This window comes from Bubalus kerabau, chromosome X, assembly GCF_029407905.1.
Source record: "Bubalus kerabau isolate K-KA32 ecotype Philippines breed swamp buffalo chromosome X, PCC_UOA_SB_1v2, whole genome shotgun sequence".
In the NCBI taxonomy this organism is placed as follows: domain Eukaryota; kingdom Metazoa; phylum Chordata; class Mammalia; order Artiodactyla; family Bovidae; genus Bubalus; species Bubalus kerabau.
Genome location: NC_073647.1, coordinates 153947789 through 153965735, shown reverse-complemented (window position 1 = coordinate 153965735; position 17947 = coordinate 153947789).

The window sequence follows — 17947 nt, the reverse complement described above, 5'->3', positions numbered from 1 at the left end:
GAGTTGGACACGACTGAGTGACTGAACTGAACTGAACAGCTATGAAGTGAGCAATCCAAGTCATCAGACAACCTTTGCTCAATATGGTAATCCAGGGACTCAGGCCCCCTCCACATTGTAGCTCAGCTGTTGTCTCAGGGCATTGTCTTCAACTGCATTCTTGATGCTGGGCCACTGTCAAGTCTATTCCAGTTTCATCCAGTGGGAAAAGGTAGGAGAATACATAGGAGATACTTCAACATATTAAGACAGACCTGGAAGTAGCATTCATCTTGTATGCCAAGATTTAATGAGTGAAAACTCAATTATATGACCAAACCTAACTGCAAGGGAAGCTGAGAAATATAGCCTAGTTGAGTTACCATGTGCCCAGCCACAACTCCATTTCTGTGTAAGGTAAGAAGGACAAATCTTGGCGGCCAACCAGCAGTTTCCATGACTAACTTCATCTTCTTAGATACTTTCTATTGTTTGTTCATTCATAACACTTTCATCGAGAACTTAATGGCATGTTAGAGGAATTCAAAAGACAGGTACCATATAATGAAACAACTGAAAGTCTATGCTGAAACGTCTTCGAATCTGCATTATGCCACCCAACGTACTACTTAATATATCCAGCTTCTTGTCATTCCCACATATACCAGCAATTTTCTTCTTCAATATGGGATCAATATGTCAAATGGTCAGAGGTAAGAACAGAGCCTTTTGGTAGTGAAAGAGTCAATTCCTAGGCAGGTTGATAAGAAGTCCAGGGGTCCCCAAGGAGAGATGGTGTCTGGAATTCTCAAGGAGGAGGAAAGGACAAACATTTTTTTCCCTCTACATTCCTTAGGATTATATAACAATAATGTATCCTGCTAGAGGACAGTTTCTGGAAAAAACCTTCTGGCTAATCCTGTTATCTTAAAATGTAAATTATGGGAGTGGGTCTAGTAAGGTCTTTACAACCTCCAGACATTCTTTTGATTCACTGTAATAACTAATTAAAAGGTATCTAACTCCATTGCTAACACTAGCGAGGGAGCACTCTTTCTGCTCCTTTCTGATGTCTATATCAGAAGCCTCCTCTCTTTTGTACTTTAATAAAACTTTATTATACAAAAGCTCTGAGTGATCAAGCCTTGTCTCTGGCCCTGGATTGAATTCTTCTCCTCCGGAGGCCAAGAATCCTCGTGTCTTTCGTGGTTCAGCAGCAACCTTTCAGTAGCCATTGAGAACTTTCCCCCTAGGTTGACTTGACCCAGCAATGAAGTACTGGATATCCTTCCCTATGAGGTCAACTCTCACTCAGTCTGTCCTCAAGGATATCTTGACAGACTGTCAATGACCGTGCTAGTCTTCACATTCTCTCTGGCTGCCACATTCTCTAGTTTACCATTCAAATGTCCCCATTAAAAGTGAGATTAAAATGACCAGATGTTACTGGTCCTGAGAGAATCTCCCCCCCAACCCATGACTACCACATCCACCATTCAGTCCTCATAGTCCTTTTAATAAGTTACTCTAAAATTTTGTTCTACCAATTGCTCATTAGCCTATAGATAACAGAATTCTTTGTCCTTTAAAAAATTAAGACTACTTGATCTGTTCATGCTTTTAATATCTTTCAATACCTTATGATTCTTCAAAGTTATTATATAATAATAATGTTTTAATATATAATATATATTATATAATAATATAATCTCATATGCAAGTTTTTCCAGAGTTCTGGGATGTAACTGGTTCAAGCCAAAGAACTTAAAATAAAAAGACTTATTACCCTCTTAAAGTCTTCTCACCCATCTTTGTCTCCAATTCACTTTTAATACTGCTTGATTTATACCATCCAGTCCAAAGATCATTCTTCTTAATAGAAATATGGCTTCAGGTTGGGTAGGGTTGCTTTCTCTATCATCTATTAACATTACATTATCTGCCCCGAGTAACATCTTTTTTCCTTCTTAATTTGTCTTTTTTCTACTTGACATTTAAAAATGGGAGCTCCTGTCGTCTCTGTGCTACCTTGGCTAAGCTCACTATATTTGATGCTGCCTCCCTTAAGTTTGGGATCTGCTGGTCCTCTACAGCTTAACTACTCTCCCAAATCAAAGATAACCAACCTCTTACCCTCTCGCCCTTATGCTGCTGCTACTGCTGCTAAGTCACTTCAGTCATGTCTGATTCTGTGTGACCCCACAGACAGCAGCCCACCAGGCTCCCCCGTCCCTGGGATTCTCCAGGCAAGAACACTGGAGTGGGTTGCCATTTCCTTCCCCAATGCATGAAAGTGAAAAGTGAAAGTGAAGTCGCTCAGTCGTGTCTGACTCTTCGCGACCCCATGGACTGCAGCCTACCAGGCTCCTCCGTCCGTGGGATTTTCCAGGCAAGAGTACTGGAGTGGGTTGCTATTGCCTTCTTGGTCTCACCCTTATATCTCCACTCAATAATTTATCCTCTTTTTCTCCCATCTTGGAGTGGTCTAATCTCCTGGGTTCAAACTTTTGCTGGCATCTCCTGGTTTCTTGCCCTCTTCCTTGGCCAGATTTCTGAGAATTAGGGTTAAATCATGTAGGGGTGCGTGTGTGTAAGAGAAAAATGAGAAAGAGGGTCTGTGTAATGAACTACTCCCCCTTACTTGCTTAGTTATTTCTGATTTGGTGGCAAAATATCCATGTAGACAAGATGCTACCTTGCTCACCAGTGTAATCCCTGCATCTAGCACAGTGCTTGGTATTAACATGCCCATAAAAAGTTACTGAATGAATGACTTCTTCCTCATGCAAAGGCTTTGTAAGCACCATTTCCTTGAATCAAGCTCTCACATGCTTTGTGGTCAAACTAAGTAACATATAAGCAACCTGTTTCCATGACTTGGGCTTCACTGGTGGCTCATATGGTAAAGAATCTGCCTGCAATACAGGAGACCTGGGTTCAATACTGGGTTGGGAAGATCCCCTGGAGAAGGGAATGGCAACCCACTCAAGAATTCTTGACTGGAGAATCCCATGGACAGAGGAGTCTGGCGCTACAGTCCAAGGGGTCACAGAGAGTCATACATGACTGAGTGACTAGTACTAACTTTACATAACTTACTAAAAAGCTAGTGCCCACAGAAGATGGACTCTTTCTCTCCAATAGAAAGAATAGACAAAACAGTAGACATGAAAGGAAGACAAGGTACGTTGGTCCTCAGCAATCCCTGAGCGTTTCATTTGTCCTTCAGCCAACAGCATCCCTTTATACCTAATGATCTTAGGGATTTTTCCTTCTCTTAACTAAAACAGACATTGAGGCAAAATATTGGTCAAGGGCTTGTATTTGTTAGTCCCTGTGCTAAGACTCACACTTGCATCTCTTCATATATCCATGACAACATCTTCATGAAATAGGTGGGCTTATTCTCAATTTTCCAGATGAGAAAGTTAGGCATGGAGGTTATTAGTGTCAGTGTCTGGCTTATTCTCAATTTTCCAGATGAGAAAGTTAGGCATGGAGGTTATTAGTGTCAGTGTCTGGTTCATAGTTTAGTGCTCAATAAGTTGTAGCTATAGTTATTGTTATCATTTTGTGTGTGTGTAAGTGTGCTGCAGGAGGTATAGAGAAAATGCTTTTGTAGAGAATGTGGTGATGAACTGCCATGTGCAGTCACTGCCCTAGAGATTACATAAGACATCTTCATTCTCAGAAGGAAATGAGCAAGACATCTTCATTCTCAGAGAATTAATATGTCTGTGTGCCTGTTTGAGAAGAAGACAAAATGTCCTAAAAATTATCATAAAGGCACAAAGAAAGCACAGAGAAGATACCACCAACCCTGTGAAGGAGATAGCATCTGAAATAAATTTGCAAGGAGAGTTAGGATTGCCTATGTGGGCAAAGGCAGAGAGGAAGGAGAGTACAGGGCACAGTTGGGCAATGATGGACTGTCTGGTGGCTATACATTCCTGTTCCTTCCAATCTCTGATCTGTTTTAAGCTCTGGTTCCCCCAGCTTTTGGTCTGTTAATATAACACACACCCCAAATTTCCCAACACATATCATCTAGGGCCCCATCACTTATTTTGCAATTGCTCTCGGCCCATTTGTCCTAATCCAAACTCTTAGTTCAGTAATCTTGTTTTACAGAACAAATCTTGCCTGTGCTCTTTTGGACTTTGTTTGTTCTTAGTAATACTGACAACATGGTAGCTGCTGTTTCCCCAGATCTTGGCTCATCCCTTTTCTTGGTTCATTATCAACTCCTGCCTTGAGTCACCAAGAACCTCTCTCAGATTCCAGTTCTTATTGACTTAACCCCTTCTCTCCTCTCTTGGTCCACTTCTCACGCTCTCCACCCAATACGTTGTTGTTGTTGAGTCACTCAGTCATGTCCAACTCTTTGTGACCCCAAGGACGGCAGCATGCCAGGCTTCCCTGTCCTTCACCATCTCCTGGAGCTTGCTCAAACTCATGTCCATTAAGTTGGTGATGCCATCCAACCATCTCATCCTCTGTAGTCTCCTTCTCCTCTTGCCTTCAATCCATCCAACAACATCAATCTTTCCAAACCCTGATGTTGGGAAAGAGCCAACTCTTTTCTAATCAGTTGGCTCTTCACATCAGGTAGCCAAGGTATTGGAGCTTCAGCTTCAGCATCAGTCCTTCAAACGTATACATTCAGGATTGAGTTCCTTCAGGACTTACTGGTTTGATCTCCTTGCAGTCCAAGGGACTCTCAAGAGTCTTCTCCAACACCACAGTTCAAAAGTATCAATTCTTCAGCACTCAGTCTTCTTTACGGTCCAACTCTTACATTCATACATGACTACTGGAAACACCACAGCTTTGCCTAGATAGACCCTTGTCTGCAAAGTAATGTCTCTGCTTTTTAATATGCTGTATAGTTTGTCATAGCTTTTCTTACAAGGAGCAAGCATCTTTTAATTTCATGGCTGCAGTCACCATCTGCAGTGATTTGGGAGCCCAAGAAAATAAAGTCTCTCACTGTTTCCATTGTTTCCCTATCTATTTGCCAGGAAGTGATGGGCCAGATGACATGATCTTCATTTTTTGAACGCTGAGTTTTAAGCCAGCTTTTTCACTCTCCTCTTTCACCTTCATCAAGAGGCTCTTTAGTTCCTCTTTGCTTTCTGCCATAAGGGTGGTGTCATCTGCATCCCTGAGGTTATTGATGTTTCTCCCTGGAATCTTGATTCCAGCTTGCGCTTCATCCAGCCCAGCATTTCCCATGATGTACTCTGCATATAAGTTAAATAAGTAGGATGGACAATATACAGCCTTGATGTACTCTTTTCCTAATTTGGAACCAGTCTGTTGTTCCATGTGTGGTTCTAACTGTTGCTTCTTGACCTGCACACAAGTTTCTCAGGAGGCAGGTAAGATGGTCTGGTATTCCCATCGCTTAAAGAATTTTCGAAAGTGTGTTGTGATACACATAGTCAAAGGCTTTAGTGTAGTCAATGAGGCAGAAGTAGATGTTTTTCTGGAACTCTCTTGCTTTTTCAATGATTGAACGGATGTTGGTAATTTGATCTGTGGTTCCTCTGCCTTTTCTAAATCCAGCTTGAACATCTGGAAGTTCTCAGTTCACATACTGTTGAAGCGTAGCTTGGAGAATTTTGAGTATTACTTTGTTGGCATGTGAAATGCGACCAATTGTGTGGTAGTCTGAACATTCTTTCCACTGCCCTTCTTTGTGATTGGAATGAAAACCGATCTTTTCCAACCTTGTGGCCACTGCTGAGTTTTCCAAATTTGCTGGCATATTGATGCAACACCTTAACAGCATTATCTTTTAGGATTTGAACTAGCTCAGCTGGAATTCCCACCACTATTTGTTTTGTTCATAGTGATGCTTCTTAAGGCCCACTTGACTTTGCACTCCAAGATGTCTGGCTCTAGGTGAGTGATCATACCATTATGGTTATCTGGGTCATTAAGATCTTTTTGTATAGTTCTTCTGTGTATTCTTGCCATCTCTTCTTACTATCTTCTGCTTCTGTTAGGTCTGTACTGTTTCTGTCCTTTATGGTGCGCATCTTTGCATGATGTGTTCCCTTAGTACCTCTAATTTTCTTGAAGAGCTCTCCAGTCTTTCCCATTCTATTGTTTTTGTCTGCTCATTTGCGTTGTTCACTTACGAAGGCTTCTTTAAATCTCCCCTTGGTATTCTTTGGAATTCTGAATTCAGATGGGGTATAACTTTCCTTTTCTCCTTTGCCTTTTGCTTCTCTTTTCTCAGGTATTTGTAAGGCCTCCTCCTCACCCCACACAGTTTATTCTGAAGGACACAAGGGTGTAAAAGTCAATAGACTAACTTGACCTCTATTTTCCATTTTGAAATAACCTGAAGACAGTTCTCCCACTCCCCCTAATTTCCCAGCCAAAGATGTTCAGTTATCAGTTTCCCTGTCACATGATTTACAGCTACATTATCATCAGCTTTAGTGGCTTCTGGATAACTCTCACTTCTCTTTGCCTTTTACCCTGCCAATCTGATGCTTCCAATTGAGGAGGAGAATTAAAGTCCCCATGTATGAGTTACTAAAATCACTACCAAGAACAAAACCAACGTAAAAATTAATGGAGTTTTGAGAAGGCCAAAATTAGTATTTCAAACAGGGCAGAGATCGTATCTTAATCATCTTTATCTTTGGATGCCTATTTATTAGCATGGTGACTGGAAATTTGTGGGATTATATTAAAGAAGTTGTATTTAAGTTATGAAATTAATAGACACTTGCTCCTTGGAAGAAAAGCTATGACAAAGCTAGACAGTGTATTAAAAAGCAGAGACATTACTTTGCCAACAATGGTCTGTCTAGTCAACGCTATGGTTTTTCTAGTAGTCATGTATGGATGTGAGAGTTGGACCATAAAGAAAGCTGAGCACTGAAGAATTGATGCTTTTGAACTGTGGTATTGGAGAAGACTCTTGCGAGTCCCTTGGACTGCAAGGACATCAAACCAGTCAATCCTAAAGGAAATCAATCTTGAATATTCACTGGAGGGACTGATGCTGAAGCTCCAATCCTTTGGCCACCTGATATGAAGAACTGACTCATTGGAAAAGACCCTGATGCTGGGAAACATTGAGGGCAGGAGGAGAAGGAGATGACAGAGGATGAGATCATTGGATGGCATCACCAACTCAATGAACGTGAATTTGAGCAAGCTCTGGGAGATGGTAAAGGACAGGAAAGCCTGGTGTGCGGCAGTCCATGGGGTCACAAAGAGTTGGACAGGACTGAGTGACTCAACAACAACAATTTCTTAGTCAGGAAACCCTTCAGTCATTACCAGGGGGTTATGGGATGTATCATGACTATTTAAAGAGTTTAACATACTGCTTTAACAGAAATCTTTGGTTACTTTGTTTGCTTTTCAGATTCCCTCTCTTCCCACTTTAGTCACTGAGAATCATTTTCTGTAGGAACTAATTTCTAGATCTCAGTACTGTATCAAAGAGTATGGAAATTTTTGTCTTATACTCTCCATCATTTTTCCTTAGAAACAAACATTTTGCTCCTGCTCTTTCCATATTCTCTTGACATTCACACTCAGGCTCAGCCTTGTTCCAGCAGTGGAGCAGGCAGGAATTGCCAGTGAGTTAGTATTATTAGAATAGCACTCAGCCAGCTACAGACTTCCTCACCTCTTAGTTAGGCAACTCTGAGTCACACTCTGCACTATTTTATAGAATTCAGGTGTTTTAGCTCCAGGTACCCACAAAAGGTACTTTCTTGATAACATCCTTTGTTTGCTTCCTCCCTTTCTCTTTTTCACTTATCCATTCCACTCCTGGTCTTTAGTGGGCTCATCTCCCAAATGAACTCTTTACACTTGAATCCTTCATTGGGCATGGGTTCTGGGGGACAACCCAGATTAAGACAACATTTCATATAGATTTCCTGCATCTCACAAAGGCAGAATGTTACATGTGGGTTTGTCTCATTTGTTGCTCTGTACTTTACATATATTTAAAATCATAATGGCAATATTATCTATATTAAACTTTTTTTTAATCTTAAAAAATTAGAAATGAGGAGTGTTTACATGTTCATGAACAAGAACACAGATTCCTATTTCATCTTTTAGGGGCTCATCTGGGATCCTTCAACGCCTACACAAGTGACCTCTTGGTTATTCAGAAGTGTGCTGTTAAAAGGAACAGAGGGCGGAGGCATAGGTGGACATGGAGTACATCTCTCTCTATGGATATATCAGGAATACACCTTCACACACAGAAGTGCTTGCAGAACACCAGCCAAGAGGGGGCAGGAGTACCTGACCACTGGAAAAGAATATATAGAACCACACAAAACTCACCAGAGATCATGCCCTGAGCTTTTGGAGTGGGAGCACTGACTCCAAGACCCTAGAATACCCAAGAACTCCTAACCCTAAGGAGCATCAAATAGTGAGAACTCCCACAAAGGCAACCACTTGTATACAAGACCTGGCATCACCCAACTGCCAGTAGCATCCTGTGCAGGATGCCTCATCCAAAAAACAAACAAGACAAAAGACAAAAATACAAACCCAATCATCAGCAGACAGAATTACCACATCATTCAGCTCTGCCCATCAGAGGGAAAAAAAAATTAAACTTACCTCCTCCCACAGAAAAGAAGAAGTCACACTTACATGAAGCTTACACAAACCACTGGACCAACCTTATGAGGGCAGAAACCAAAGGGAAAAAAGAATTAAACCTTGATGCCTGGGAAAATGAGACCTCAAACATGAGAAGCTAAAAAAAAAAATAGTGAAAAGGCATATAAATACTACACAAATGAAGGAACAACCTAGAAACACAGAAGTCCAAATAAATGAAGAAGAAATAGGCAAACTACCTGAAAAAGAATTCAGAATGATGATAGTAAAGATGATTCAAAACCTTGAAAACAGAATGGAGAAAATGCAAGAATCAGTTAACAAAGACCTATAATAATTGAAGAATAAACATACAGAGACAAACAACACAATTACTGAAATTAAAAATACTCTAGAAGGGATCATAGCAGAATATGTGTGAAGCAGAAGAACAGAACAGACATTTCTCCAAAGAAGACTGCAGATGGCTAACAAACACATGAAAAGATGCTCAACCTCACTCATTATTAGAAAAATGCAAATCAAAACCATAATGAGATATCACCTCACACCAGTCACAATGGCCATCATCAAAAAGTCTACAAACAGTAAATGCTGAAGAGGGTGTGGAGAAAAGGGAGCCCCCTTGCACTGTTGATGGGAATGCAAATTTATACAGCCACTATGGAAGATGGTATAGAGATTCCTTTAAAAGTAGGAATAAAACCATCATATGACCCAGCAATCCCACTCCTAGGCATATACGCCAAGGAAACCAAACTTGAAAAAGACACATGTACCCCAATGTCCACTGCAGCACTATTTACAATAGCTAGAACATGGAAGCGACTTAGATGTCCACTTACAGATGAATGGATAACGAAGCTGTGGTACATAAATAGAATGGAATATTACTCAGCCATAAAAATGAATGCATTTGAGTCAGTTCTACTGAGGAGGATGAACCTAGAGCATATCATACAGAGTGAAGTAAGTCAGAAAGAGAAAGGTAAATATCGTATACTCATGAATATATACGGCATCTAGAAAGATGATAACAATGAATTTATCTGCAGGGCAGCAGTGGAGAAACAGACATAGAAAACAGACTTATGGACCTAGTGGTGGGGAGGGTAGGAGACGGTGAGATGTATGGAGAGAGTATCACGGAAACTTACATTACCATATGTAAAATAGATAGCCAATGGGAATTTGCTGTATGATTCAGGGAACTCTCAAACAGGGGCTCTGTGACAACCTAGAGGGGTGGGATGGGGATCGAGATAGGAGGGAGATTCAAAAGGGAGGGGACATATGTATACCTATGGCTGATTCATGTTGATGTTTGACAGAAAACCACAAAATTCTGTAAAGCAATTATCCTTCAATGAAAAAATAAATTAAAAAAATAATTAGAAATGAATAATGTCATCACCAAATTACAATTATCAAATATTCAGTTGATGTAACAATAAATTCCCTGAAACTATGGCTTTATAGCATACTCTAAATATGGTGCTTGTCCCTCAAGGTACTTTCTGGCCAACAATATTGGGGCATCTGCCAGCAATAAAAGCATTGCTCACAGCACAGTAACTTTACAATCAAGTAAAATATTGGGGAAACACTTTCCCACTCGACTTTGTGCACTTTTTGAGAGCTTCCTCTCTGGCAACTCAATTCAGATGTCCCATCTCCCCTCATTATGATCTCAATTTTAAAAATGAATGCATTTTTGACTGAAATAAAGATCAACTGGATTGGAAAATAAACTGAAATAAAGATCAGCATAAAGGAAAAGCTAGTTCATTTTTTAATGAGTTCCCATATTTGAAAGAGAAGATCAGGTTAAGCCATCAGACTAGTCAAGATTCTAGAAGATGGTAAAGGAAAGCTTTAGACAATTTAAACTGAACACATGCGGCATTTTGCTTTGAGCAGAAAGCACTCAAACAAGGCTTAGGACTTGTAAATGGATAAACAACTTTCACTGTAGGCACGGATCAGCAAGTAACACTTTGGCACTAAATTTTTGAGAAAGCAGCTTGGGGATTGACAGCTGCATTATTCAGTATGAAAATAATTTTCACAGAGAGCAAATACTCATCCATTTTCTCACACCTGAAAACTTTCTTCCTTAGTGAAACTGCTCATTTACATTTCCCTAGAGAAAAGCCTCCAATGCAAACTTCAAGTCAGCAGTGAATTGGAAAATTCTTAAAAACATGCCCAAATGATGAAGAAGATTAATTACCCTCATTCAATGAACACCAAGACAATGGTGAGGCCAAGAAGAAAGCTAGAGGGGAACCACAGGAAAATCAAAGGCAGTCAGTGCTCATATCACATGTCTTTCTCCATCTCATTTCACAGTGTTGCCTTTCCCTACTACCTCCTGCTCCCCTAGACATCCCACAATCTTTCCAGCCCAAATACAGATTCATAAGCAGTGGGAATAATACCAAAAACCCAAACCTCACCCTTGGAAATGCAAGATTTTCACTGCCCTTGCATGTCATGAAAAAAGTAGCTATCAAGAATTCTATACAAACGGTTGAGTCTGGGAGAACTGAGTTCCCTGGGATATCTGGAGGAAAGGATGAAGCTAACCTGTATAGCAAACAAGTATTCATGAGGGGTATGAATTTCTTTTCTTTTTGGCTATGCTAAGAGGCTTGTGGGATCTTCGTTTTCTGACCAGGGATTGAACCCTGGCCCTTGGCAGTAGAAGCATGGAGTCCTAACAACTGGAAGGGAATTCCCTGGATGGGTTGATGGTCAAAGCTAACAGCAGATAACTAATGGAAGTGTGAAGATGCTCAGGACTGCCAGGTCCAACCCTTATAACAGAAAACCCAAGCAAAGTGGAGGCATCCATGATCAAAATCTTCAAGACTAATGCCAATGCCACATACCAAAAAAGTTCCTCTAAATTGATCAACCATCTAAATTTTTTTTTTAAAGATATAACAGGGATCTGCTCAGTTTCAGGACCACTATACTGTTTCACTTTGCCAACTGAGGTCCGTCTAGTCAAGGCTATGGTTTTTCCAGTGGTCATGTATGGATGTGAGAGTTGGACTGTGAAGAAAGCTGAGTGCTGAAGAACTGATGCTTTTGAACTGTGGTGTTGGAGAAGACTCTTGACAGTCCCTTGGACTGCAAGGAGGTCCAACCAGCCCATCCTAAAGGAGATCAGTCCCAGGTGTTCATTGGAAGGACTGATGCTAAAGCTGAAACTCCAATACTTTGGCCACCTCATGCGAAGAGTTGACTCATTGGAAAAGACTCTGATGCTGGGAGGGATTGGGGGCAGGAGGAGAAGGGAATGACAGAGGATGAGATGGCTGGATGGCATCACTGAGTCGATGGACATGAGTCTGAGTGAACTCCAGGAGTTTGTGATGGACAGGGAGGCCTGGCATGCTGCAATTCATGGGGTAGCAAAGAGTCGGACATGATTGAGCAACTGAACTGAACTGGTACTGTTTCACAGAGAATAAAATCAAGCCCTGAGCCTTTGGAGTGGGAGCTCTGACTCCAAGACCCTAGACTACCAGAGAACTAACTCTAGGGAGTATCAAATAGTGAGAACTCACACAAAGGAAATCACTTGAATATAAGGCCTGGTACCACCCAACCACCAGTAGCACTCTGTGCAGGACGCCTCATCTAAACAGCAAACAAAACAAAAATACAAACCTAATCATCAGCAGACATGATTACCACCTCACTCAGCCTTGACCATTGGAGGAAAAACAAACAAAAACCCAGCACAAATCTCACCCTATACGAAGCTTACACAAACCACTGGACAAACCTTAGGAGGGCAGAAACCAAAAGGAAGAAAGATTCAACCTTGAAACCTGGGAAAAGGAGACCTCAAACACAATACGTTAAAAAAAAAAAATGAAAAGGCAGAGAAATACTACACAAATGAAGGAACAAACTAGAAACACAAATAAATGAAGAGGAAAGCAAACTACTGGAAAAAGAATTCAGAATAATGATAGTAAAGGTGATCAAAAATCTTGAAAACAAAATGTGGAAAATGCAAGAATCAATTAACAAAGACCTAGAAGAATTAAAGAATAAACATACAGAAACAAACAATGCAAGTACTGAAATTAAAAATACTCTAGAAGGAATTGATAGCAGAATATCTAAAGCAGAAGAATGAACCAGTGAGCTGGAAGATAAAATGGTGGAAATAACTGCTGAAGAGCAGAATAAGGTAAAAAGAATGAAAAGAACTGAGGATAGTCTCAGAGACCTCTGGGACAATATCAATTGCACCAACAGTTGAATTATAGGGTGTCCCAGAAGAAGAAGAGAAAAATAAAGGGTATGAGAAAATTATTGAAGAGATTATAGTTGAAAATTTCCTCAACATGGAAAAGGAAATAGTTGATCAAATCCAAGAGGCACAAAGAGTCCCACACAGGATAAACCCAAGGAGAAACACGCCAAAACACATACTAATCAAACTAACAAAGACTAAACACTAAGAAAGTATATTAAAAGCATCAAGGGAGAAGCAACAAGTAACATACAAGGGAAACTTCATATGCTTAACAGCTGATCTTTCAGCAGAAACTCTGCAGGCCAGAAGGGAATGGCAGGATATATTTAAAGTATTGAAAGGGAAAAATCTACATCCAAGATTACAGTACCTGGTAAGGATCTTATTCAAAATTGATGGAGAAATCAAAAGCTTTTCAGACAAGCAGAAATTAAGAGAACTAAGTACCACCAAACCAGCTTTACAACAAATGTTAAATGGACTTAAATAGTCAAGAAATACAAGAGAAGAAAAAAGATCTACAAAATCAACCCCAAACAATTAAGAAAATGGCAATAGGAACATATATATCAATGATTACTTTAAATGTAAATGGATTAAATGCCCCAACCCAAAGACACAGACCGGCTGAATCGATACAAAAACAAGACCCATATATATGCTGTCTACAAGAAACACACTTCAGACCTAAAGACACATATAGACTGAAAGTGAGAGGATGGAAAAATATATTCTATGCAAATGGGAAGCAAATGAAAGCTGGAGTAGCAATCCTCATATCAGACAAAATAGACCTTAAAATAAAGATTACAAGAGATAAGGAAGGACACTACATAATGATCAAGGGATCAATCCAAGAGACATAACAATGGTAAATATCTATGCACTCAACATAGGAGCACCTCAATACATAAGACAAACATTAATAGACATAAAAGGAGAAATTGACAGTAACACAATCATAGTAGGAGATTTTAACACCCCACTCACGTCAATCATCAAAACAGAAAATTAATAAGGAAACCCGTCTTAAATGATACATTAGATGAGATGGATCTCATTGATATCTTCAAAACATTCTATCCAAATGCAGAAGAATACACCTTCTTCTCAAGTGTGCATGGAACATTCTCCAGGATAGACCACATCTTGGGTCACAAATCAAACCTCAGTAAATTTAAGAAAACTGAAATCATATCAAGCATCTTCTCCAACCACAATGCTATGAGACTAGATATCAATTACCAGAAAAAAAAAAACTGTAAGAAACACAAACACATGGAGATTAAACAACACGCTTCTAAATAATCAACAGGTTACTGAAGAAATCGAAAGGGAAATAAAAAAATTTCTGGAAAAAAATGACAATGAAAATGCAACAACTCAAAACCTATGGGATGCAGCAAAAGCAGTTCTAAAAGGGAAGTTTATAGCAATACAATCCTACCTCAAGAAACAAGAAAAACATCGAACAGACAGCCTAACTTTACACCTAAAGCAAGTGGAAAAACAAGAACCAAAAAAACTGCAAAATTAGTAGAAGGAAAGAAACCATAAAGATATGACCAGAAATAAATGAAAAATAAATGAAAGAAACAATAGTAAAGATTAATAAAACCAAAAGCTGGTTCTTTGAGAAGATAAACAAAATTGTCAAGCCTTTAGCCAGACTCATCAAGAAAAAAATAAGAATCAAATCAACAAAACTAGAAATGAAAAAGGAGAGGTTACAACAGACAATGGAGAAATACAAAAGATTATAAGAGACTATTATGAACAACCATATAGCAATAAAATGGATAACCTGGAAGAAATGGACTGATTCTTAGAAAAATTCAATCTTCCAAGACCAAACCAGGAAGAAATAGAAATTATGAATAACCCGATTACAAGCACTGAAATTGAAGCTGCGATCAAAAATCTCCCAAAAAACAAAAGGCCAGGACCAGATGGCTTCACAGGAGAATTCTGTCAAACATTTAGAGAAGAGCTAATGCCTATCCTTCTAAAACTTCTTCAAATAATTGCAGAGGAAGGAACACTTCCAAACTCATTCTATGAGGCCACCATTACCCTGATACCAAATCCAGACAAAGACAACACAAAAAAAGAAAACTACAGGCCAATATCACTGATGAACAGATGTAAAAATCCACAACAAAATTTTAGCAAACAGAATTCAGCAACACATCAAAAAGTTCATACACTATGATCAAGTTGGGTTTATTACAGGGATGCAAGGATTCTTCAATATACGCAAATCAATCAATGTGATATACCATATTAACAAATTGAAAGATAAAAACCATATGATATTCTCAATAGATGCAGAAAAAGCCTTTGACAAAATTCAGCACCCATTTATGATGAAAACTCTTCAAAAAATGGGCACAAAAGGAACCTACCTAACATAGTAAAGGCCATATATGATAAACCTACAGCAAACATTATTCTCAATGGTGAAAAACTGAAAGCATTCCCCCTAAGATCAGGAACAAAACAAGGGTGTCCACTTTCACCACTATTATTCAACATAGTTCTGAAAGTCCTAACTACAGCAATCAGAGAAGAAAAAGAAATAAAAGGAATCCAGATTGGAAAAGAAGTAAAGCTCTCACTGTTTGCAGATGACATGATACTGTACATAGAAAACCCTAAAGATAGTATCAGAAAATTACTAGAGCTAATCAGTGAATTTAGCACAGTTGCAGGATACAAAATTAATACACAGAAATCACTTGGATTTCTATATACTAACAATGAAAAGTCAGAACGAGAAATTAAGGAAACAATCCCATTCACCATTGCAACAACAAGAATTAAATAACTAGGGATAAACTTACTTAAGGATACAAACGGTACACAGAAAATTAGACACTAAGGAAAAAAATCAAAGACGACATTAACAGATGCAGAGACATTCCAAGTGCTTGGGTAGGAACAATCAATACTGTGAAAACGACTATGCTACCAAATGCAATCTACAGATTCAATGCGATCCCTATCAAATTACCAATGGCATTTTTCACAGAACTAGAACAAAAAATTTCACAATTCACACGGAAACACAAAAAACCCCAAATAGCCAAAGCAGTCTTGAGAAAGAAGAATGGAGCTCAAAGAATCAAACTTCCTGACTTCAGATTATACTACAAAGCTACAGTCATCAAGACAGTATGATACTGGCACAAAAACAGAAATATAGACCAATGCAACGAGATAAAAAGCCCAGAAATAAACCCATGCACCTATGGGTACCTTATTTTTGACAAAGGAGGCAAAAATATACAATAGGGCAAAGACAGCCTGTTCAATAAATGGTGCTGGGAAAACTGGACAGCTACATGTGAAAGAATGAAATTAGAACACTTCCTAACACCATAAACAAAGATCAATTAAAAATGGATTAAAGACCTAAATGTAAGACCAGAAACTATAAAACTCTTAGCAGAAAACATAAGCAGAACACTCGATGACATAAATCAAAGCAAGATCCTCTATGACCCACCTCCTAGAGAAATGGAGATAAAAACAAAAGCAAACAAGTGGGACCTGATTAAACTTAAAAGTTTTTGCACAGCAAAGGAAACTATAACCAAGGTGATAAGACAACCCTCAGAATGGGAGAAAATAATAGCAAATGAAACAACTGACAAAGGATTAATTTCCAAAATATACAAGTAGCTCATACAACTCAATACCAGAAAAACAAACAACCCAATCAAAAAGTAGGAAAAAGACCTAAACAGACATTTCTCCAAAGAAGACATACAGATGGCTTACAAACATGAAAAGATGCTCAGTATCACTCATTATTAGAGAAATGCAAGTCAAAAGTACAATGAGATATCACCTCATACCAGTCAGAATGGCCATCATCAAAAAGTCTACAAAGAATAAATGCTGGAGAGGATATGGAGAAAAGGGAATGCTCTTGTACTGTTGGTGGGAATTTAAATTGACACAGCCACTACGGAAGACGTTATGCTAAGTCACTTCAGTCGTGTCCGACTCTCTGTGACCCCATGGACGGCAGCTCACCAGGCTCCGCCGTCCCTGGGATCCTCCAGGCAAGAGTACTGGAGTGGGTTGCCATTTCCTTCTCCAGAAGGAAGACGTTATGGAGATTCCTTAAAAAACTAGGAATAAAATCACCATATGACCCAGCAATTCCACTTCTAGGCATATACCCTGAGGAAACCAGGGTTGAAAAGGACACATGTATCCCCTTCTTCACTGCAGCACTATTTACAATAGCTAGAACATGGAAGCAACCTAGATGTCCACTGACAGATGAATGGATAAAGAAGTTGTGGTACATATACACAATGGAATATTATTCAGCCATAAAAAGGAATGCATTTGAGTTAGTTCTGATGAGGTGGATGAATCTAGAACATATTATACAAGGTGAAGTGAGTCAGAAAGAGAAAGATAAATATCGTATTCCAATGCATATATACAGAATATAGAAAAATGGTACTGAAGAATTTATTTATAGGGCAGCAGTGCAGAAACAGACATAGAGAATAGACTTATGGACATGGGGAGAGGGGAGGAGAGGGTGCGATGTATGGAAAGAGTAACATGGAAACTTACATTACCACCTGTAAAATAGATAGCCAATGGGGATTTGCTGTATGGCTCAGGAAACTCAAACAGGGGCTCTGTATCCATCTTGAGGGGTGGGATGGGGATGGGAGGGAGGTTCAAAAGGGAGGGGATATACGTATACCTATGGCTCATTCATGTTGAGGTTTGACAGAAAATAACAAAATTCTGTAAAGCAATTATCCTTCAATAAAAAAAAAGAAACAACAGAAGAAAACAAAGGTGAATTCCTTTATAACCTGGGAGTGATGAAAGCCGTTCTAATTATGACAAACTCCAGAAGCCAAAAAAGAAGAGATTAGTTTCATATTAGACTATATTTAAAAAGAAAAAAATTACCTGGCTAAAAGTACAAAAAAAGGCATAAGACAAATGACAATCTGGGAAAAGCTTTTGTAATTTATATCACAAAATTAAGGTTAATGTCTTTCCTAAAATCTGTGTGTGTGTGCT